This window comes from Antrostomus carolinensis, unplaced genomic scaffold (assembly GCF_000700745.2).
Source record: "Antrostomus carolinensis isolate BGI_N321 unplaced genomic scaffold, ASM70074v2 scaffold24553, whole genome shotgun sequence".
Lineage (NCBI taxonomy): Eukaryota > Metazoa > Chordata > Aves > Caprimulgiformes > Caprimulgidae > Antrostomus > Antrostomus carolinensis.
In genome coordinates, this window is record NW_010304788.1 from 25,493 (window position 1) to 33,517 (window position 8,025).

Below are 8,025 nucleotides of genomic sequence, written 5' to 3' on the forward strand. Positions count from 1 at the left end.
GGAACCTTGATGTTTACATCCGTACCAATTTAGGCTTTAATTTAGGCAATATAATGCAATCTATCTTTCTCTGGATTTTAATAGCTTTTCTATTATTTTGCTCCACGGCTACTTGGAAATGTGAGCTCCTTTACTACGTGACTACTTAGACCAATAAAAGAGCTATTTACTTAACACATTAGTTTGCAGGCAGCCTTCTATGAGTCTGCTTGTGGAAGCTGCCTGCTGTCCATGGTTGTGGGTATGAATATGCATAATTAATAAATGTTATTTGCTGGACATCTATTCCTGAGTGTCTCAGCTCTCCTTGACCGAGAAATTCTGTCTCTCTCTCAGATCTAATGAAAGGTTTAGACTTTTTAATTTATTTTCTTAGATTAGACTCAGAAAATAACCTTATTATTCTAATAGGTAGATTAGTCCCTGAGGAAGATAGGAATAAATGAAAAAGTGATAGGTGAAAAATAGGCCAGAGCTGCTATTACAGAAGAGTCTTTCTGACCTTTTAATTTTTAGTTCAAAACCATGGGAAATCAGACCCTGTGAGCACACGAACTGCAGCCAGCCACTGTCCCGCCCCAATAGCTGGTTTTCTGTGCAAAATTATAGAATTTCTATGAGAGCAAACAATTTCTCTGGAAATACATTTTAAGTGCCTGTTGTATTAAATCTATTTTAGATTGCATCGAGTCTGTAAAAGTCAGTGGATGTGTTAAATCACATTTTGGACTGTACACACTAGAGGGAGCCATGGAAAAACCAATCCCGGGCTGCTGCCAGGCTCCTGCCCTTCCTTCCAAAGCCCTGGCCCCTGCCTGCTCTTGCCCTCTCCCTGGGAAAATGGGTGTCTTTTAGGAGCAAATCCTGAAAATAGCTGTTTGGGGATGTTGGAGGAGCAGTTTTGTTGGAAGTAAAATGTACTGCTTGAATATGCTGATGTTTGTCAAAGTTTGAGATGGGGAAAAAGGCTTTATTCCATCACATCAAGATGTTGCATTTTGAGAATGTCCTTGGTTAGGTGATGTTGGTCCTTTTGGATGTTTACTCTGTATTCCTTCTCCACACCAAAACATTGTGTATACAGCCTGGAAATGCTTTTACATAGTCTACTGCTCTTAGCAGGAAAAATTGCCACTGTTGAAGGTATCCAGGACCCAATAAAAATGTTTCAGGGGACTGGAAATTATTTTTGCAGCCTTGTTTCATTTGAAATTTGAGCTTTTTCTCCTGCTTTCAGTGTCTTTGCTTTCCAGCAGATGAGCAGGAGTGGAACGCTGTGGTCGCCATGTGTGCCCATCACCCACAAATTTGCCTAAACTCTTCTTAAAATCTCCTGCGCTCCCAATATCTGCACCTTCTCAAGGAGGGGAGTCCTTGGGTCTGGGGGAGAGGGAACTCCTTTGCTTTTCTTCTGCCTGATCTCTCTTTGTGTTGGGAAACAGGGAACAGAATTTCACAGCTTTCAACTGCCTCCCAGGCCCTCCTTTTCCTCAGCTGAGTGATGCTTGTTTATAAAGGGTAACTTGTGATGATAGAAATGCAGATAAATCTTTTTTTTCCCTCCTCTGGGAGCTAAGATTAGGGCCTGGTGATGCAACCCCCATGCACTGATGGAGCCTTGAGGAGGTTAATGCACAGCGAGGCCAGGACGTGCCATGCAGCTGCTGCGAGGGTTGGATTTTCACCCTGACTACTTGCACTGGTGGCTTTATGGAAAAGAGTGGGTTTGTTACTGGAACAAGACTGAAATCAGTGCAGAGGTATGAGAATTTAGCCCGTGCTGTTATTACTGGTCGTTACAGTGCTGCATATGTGAGGCCTGAACGATAACAGGCGCAGGCTGTTTGCTTTGCCGTGTTACAGTACAACAGCGTCTTTGTCGCGGCTTTGATGAGCTGTCTGTGCTGCAGCTCGGGCAAGGGCTGCTCTTCTGTCTGTAAGGAAACATCATCTCTGTTAAGGCAAAAATATTTCCCTCTGAACAACAAGAAAAGAAAAGCCAAGCAGTGGCCTTGTCAAGTGCTGTTCCGCTGATAAAACAGAGAATGCAACAAAAGTTTTCTCCCATCAAACAGGTTTTCTCTCAGCAAAGAGCAGACATCTCCTATTTATTTATTTCCTCTGGCTCCTGTGCGTTTTTTGTGCCCCAGCCATGTGAAGTTTCAAAGGGGCTCTGGGTCTGACGCTGCAGTTCCCCAAAAGAGCTGTCACTAGGGATGAAGAAATCCAGCAACAGGCTGGGAGAGAGAAGCTGACACGAGCTAAGCAGTCAGGAAGGGCTTCCAGGGCTTCAGGTACCCATCCATAGCACAGCGGCGGATGCACGGCTCGGCAGGTAGGATACACACACCATCGCATTTTGAGGACCACGGGTTTGAGCTGCAGTGATATGAGCAGTGGCAACACTTCCCGGCCCCCCCTGCTCTCCCACAGTGATTAATACACCTTTTGTAAATCACAGGAAAAAAATTATATATATATATATATATATTAGCTGAGTAATGCGTAAACAAAGCATCTGTGTGTTTGGTATGATGGGGAGTGTGCAGGCTGCGCTGCTCAGCCTGGCCCAAGAGCAATTTAGAGCAGCCTTTAGCTTCTGATGAAGCCTGACCCATGCTTCTGCCGGGCGTGGTGACAGTGGAGGAAGCAGTGGAGACCCATTTGGAGAAGGGAGATACTCCCTTAGCATCAGCCACATCCTGAATCCACCGATGACCCAGGGAGTTTTATTTAAATGGGAAATTGAGATGTTTTTCCAACGTGATCTGAAATGCACACCAAACGTGGTACTGTTGGTGCTGTAATCTGCAGGGAAGGGTCTCCAAGGGGGACAGAGGTGGTTGTATTTGGAAGTAATGCTGTGATTTTGAGGCATACACCAGAGACAGTATATGTTAGGGTTCCCCTGCATGCTGGGCACTGTTGGGAAACAATTTTTCTGCTTCTCAGATGCATCCCAGACTCTCTGAAGGAACAGCTGAGCACTGAGTTGTGTGTCCTGTGCGTTGTTCCCCACTACTGTACCTAGTTTATTTAGAAAAAAAAGCAGCAAGGCTGGCAGAAGCTGCTCTTTGCAGTATGATGCAGCAACTGAAAGTAGAAACTCTGCTTTTTATGGCTCTCGTAGTGAGGCTTCCCATTTAGCCCAGGAGTAGCAGCTGTTCTCCCAGTTTACAACACACAAACAGAACACATTGTTTTCGGCTTTGCCTTTTTTATTACAGCAGATATTGGATGGGTAGCTAGTGAAAAAAAAAAAAAAAAAAGGCAGGGAAAAACCAGCCCAGCTGGTTGGCTTTCAGATATCAGGGAACGGCAGCAGCTCAGCACACACTCTCCCAGGCAAACACGGCCCAGGTGCCCCTGCAGACCATGCTGCCATCTCCGTGGGTGTGGGAAGGGGCTTCTTCGGGGCAGAGCATGCAGGCGGGTGGGTTTTCGAGCTCGCAGTCCTGGGGGAGCTTCATTTATAGGGATTATGTGAGTGCTGGGAGATGCCCCATGAGCTGGGCAAGAACCAGCCTGTGAGGCTGGCTCTGCATGGCTGGCAGGAACGCTACAATCAAAAGGGACTTTTTTCCTGCAAGTCGTCAAACACGACTGCATTAATGCGAGGGAGCAGACAGCTGAGTAGGCAGGGGCCATTTTAACAATGTGGTAACACCTCTTTTTTCTTTCTTTCTTTTTTTTTTTTTTTTTTTTTTTTTAAACCAAGATCACACCTGCAAATGGCTGAACCAATTTCTGTAACTTGGGCTCCTCTGTGTCAGGTGCTCAGGAGGTGATTGCTTCCTTGGCTGATCCTTCTGCAATAAGCACCGGATTTTTTGAGAGCTTCCTCAAGCTCATCTGCCCTCCAGGCTGTTCTCATAGTGTGGCAAAGCAAAGGGGCTTCTGCCAAGGCTTGCCAAGCAGGCTGCTCTGCGGGGCTCTCTTCTGCCTTCTGGTGACTTGAACGCTTGTGAATTGGCAGCGGGTTATTAGCCCTTGCTGGAGGCAAAGGCTGTGCCAACACGGTGGTTCCTTCAGCGCATCTTCCTCAAGCTCATCTGCCCTCCAGGCTGTTCTCATAGTGTGGCAAAGCAAAGGGGCTTCTGCCAAGGCTTGCCAAGCAGGCTGCTCTGCGGGGCTCTCTTCTGCCTTCTGGTGACTTGAACGCTTGTGAATTGGCAGCGGGTTATTAGCCCTTGCTGGAGGCAAAGGCTGTGCCAACACGGTGGTTCCTTCAGCGCATCGCTCCAGTGATTACAGCTTGACTCGGCCTTGCAGTGCTGCTGCTTTTCCCACCCGAGCCTCTCCTGGGAGCCGGAGGTTTCGGCAGGCACCTCTCCTGGGTAAGGTAATGTCACTGGGGACTGGGGTTCATTTACCACAACCATCTCCTGTGCGCCCAAGCTGGCTGCAGGCTCTGGCCATCGAGGGAGAGGAGCGAGTGCCAGCAGCCAGTGAGTCAGCGTGCTCCCTCGGTATTTGCTAGGCTTGGGTGGGGTTCTTCAGAAATGCCAGTTCACTTCCAGAGAAACATAAATCACTGTGCTTATACAAGCTTCAGTTCTGCGGATCCCTGTTTAACAGCCAGGATGGGGTTTAGAGTTAATTAAAAAAAAAGAAAAGAAAAAAAAAAGAAGAGGGCATGTGAAAGCAAAACCCAAATGTCTTTAATAATTATCCCAAGAGCAAAAACTTTCACTCTTCCTTCGGATGATGACAAACACTGGGGAGCAGCCACCCCCGGAAACTTGGGCCCCTCCTGCCTCCCCTCCCTTTGAAGCTCAGTTTCCTTCCCCTCGGCAGTTCAGCGACGTGACTGGGGACAGCGTGTTCATCCCGTGCTGGTGTTCCCTCTCTCTGTGGAGCTGTGCCCCATTGCTGCTACAGCTGCCCGTGTCCTCTCTGCAGAGCAGCTCCTCTGTGGCTGCTTAGGGAGAGGAGCAAACAGGCTATGGAGGAAGAGTGAGCCCTCCTTCCCCATTTTACCTGGCTCTGCACATCTCTGTGTGGGTGACTTGTGGGCCAGGGGAACAGGAGCACTCTTTTGCTGGAGGAGGGGACCAAGGGTTGTCCTGTGGTTATCCCACTGCATCAGTCAGCAGTGAAAAACCCCCAACCCCTTTTGTTTAAAATATCTGGACCTCCTTTATCTGCTCCCACAAATTGAGAGCATCTTTCCTGCCCTCTTGTTGCTGATCCAAGTCAGCTCATTTAAAAACCTGAATACCTGATGGCTGGGCTCTTGTTTGCTGCAGGTCCCTGATGCTCACAACCAGCCACAGCCCATTGTCTCCCTTGTGAGTCCTTGTTCTCCTCTAGTGTTTCTACCTTCAGCTTTACGTTCCTTCTCCTGCAAGTCCAAAGAACAAAGCTGTCCTCCCCACGCACTCAGGTGCTCCTTCTTTTCCTGAGCTCTGCAGTGCAGAGTTATTAATAAAAAATCACAACGTCATGTACAGCCCTCACCATCACATCTGTCAATGTCACCACCATGTGAGATTGTGTGTTTTTCCTAATTTTTAGTGTCTCTTTGCTGCAGCAGTTAGTTTAAAAAGAAGAGGCAAACTGAAAAATCCCTCCCTTCCTACCAGAGGAAGTGAGAGATTATTTCACTTTGGGGTGTGGCAGTTTTATATTGTCATTCATGGTTATTAAAAACTGTTATTTGCCAATATTCAGCTGCTAAAAATGAAAGATGTCTAATACTCTACCACAATTTGTCTTACTCAAGGTGTCAAACTGATCGTGGCATGTCTGCTATTTACATAAAATGTCATATTTCTAAGCCATACTCATGGCCTCTGTCTCTGCTTACCCTTGGTAATGTGTAAGGTTATTATTCAGCTGTGACCATTAAAAACAACTTCTGCTTGAGTGGGGTTAGGTGTTGCAGAGTTATTCGCAGCATTTCTTGTGGTTAGCACAGTCAGTAGGGGAGCGCAGGGACGCAGCGCAGGACCCGCTCACAGCAAACACTGAGGTTTGCTGCTGCGAGGGTGAGTGGTGTGCAGAGCAACGGTGGACCCAGAGCTCCTCTGCTTGTAGCTTTCTTAGTACCTCAGAGGATTCACAATACCACAAGACCATGGGACAGGGGAGGGTCACAACATGCTGGAGAGACCCAGTGCTTCAGGATGACGTTGTGACCCTCCCCTGCTTTGCTGTAGGGAACCTGCTTTGGGAGGGGGGTTGGACTAGATGATGTCCTGCAGTCCCTTCCAACCCTGACCATTCTGTGATTCTGTCTTGCAGCCTTTAACAGCAAGAAAATGAATTAGCTTGTAGCTTTCTTAGTGTCCATGGGGAGGGCAATGGCAGTCCCGGACCAGCTCACTGTGTAGACAAACAGCTGTCAGGAGGGTTCGTTGGAGCCAGGGGGACAGGGTGAAGGAAAGAGGGATGTGATGACACTGGAGGCTCCGTCCAGTCATCTGTGTTGAATGGTACATGAGGCTACCTGGGAATTACATCATTTGAAGGGGTTTAAAACCTTGTGAACTTTGGGGGAGAAGAGGAAACTCATGTGGGCTAGGCAGGAGGTAGGAGATCTCTTCCAACTGTGAAAATCTGTGACTGCCTTGTGCTGGTTTATGTGAGTGGTCATTTACTTCCCAGCTTGGCAGCCCTGTGCAGTGCAGAGTATCAGGGATATTTCTTCTCCATCTTTACAACTACCTTACACCACATGCTACTCTCTGGTGTTTTATTTAGCAGCAAAGAGCAGAAGGTCACTTGCTTGCTACAGCCTGATGGCGTGAGCGTGCCATGGTGCATAATGCGGGAAAGACACTGAGTCTACCTGCTCCTTCTGCTGTCCATGGGCTGTTCACAAAAACATCCTAATATCCCTTCCCTCCAGACACCTGCCAGAGACACAAACCTCTCCTGCTTTGTAATTCCTGCCCAGGAGGTTTAGGACACAGATGAGAAGCCACAGACTGAGGGGCCCAAGTCTGGTTCTCTCTGTCTTCCTCCCTTTCCGTGGGGCAGCCGCAGGTACAGAGGTCAGGGATGTTCCTGTTTCCCCTCTCTGTGGCAGGGTTTAAGGTTCACTCAGCTGGTCCTCTGCCTGTTCACAGAGTGGAGTGCACACCCCAGCTGAGCATCCAGCCTCCTATATCAGCCCTCTAAAAACACCAGCCAAGGAACCTGCTGAAGCGCTGCAGTTTAGTGCAAATCCCAGCCCAAGTTTCCCAAGCACGGGCACAGCCAGGCTGCCTCGAAGGGATGCTGCGAGCAGATCTCACGCTTCTATAGCATGCAGCCAGCTGGAGATGTAAAGCACCTATACAGCCACCCAGAGAGAGGAGCCTGCCCCACACCAAATACGGGACATGGCGTGAGTCAAAATGAGGGACACCAGAAAATAATAGACTTCACATGAAGAAGAGCAATAATTTGCAGCTGCAGATCACCTTTCATCTACAGATCACAGAGGCGTCTCAAGCATTAATTAACGCAGCCTTGCAGCATCCCTGCCCCATAACTAGCATGGGGCAATGGTTATTCCATCTGCTGGCACGCGGCCACGTGTCCTTGCAGGCACCTGCAAGAGGGAACTGGCTTGCAAGGCTGGTCCTGTTCCACTTCTCACAGCAGCGCTGGATGTACCTGGGCACCTGTGCCAAGGTGCTGGTGTGTGTCCTGAGCATGTGCAGGAGGTTTGGTGTCTGCTTCCACAACAGGCAGGTGAAGATGGACTCAGGCTTTGCACCAGGAAGAGCAGAACCGACTCTGGATCAAATCCATCAATACCTTGGGTTTTATTTGGTATTTTCTACTATTTAGCTCAAAGAAAACTTGAGGTAAGCCCCTCCAGCACAAAAAGCCCTAGCAGGGTTGTAAATAAAGTATGGCAGGAAAGTTTCCAATCCCCTAAAGTTTTCATTAATTTATGTGTGTATGTGCGTATATATATATATGTAAATATAGATATATTTACAAAATATTTTCAAAAAAGCTAGAGTTCTTTAGCCTTAGTAGTTACCTATATAAAGTTGGGGACACACCCAAAGCACTTGTTAACTAGGG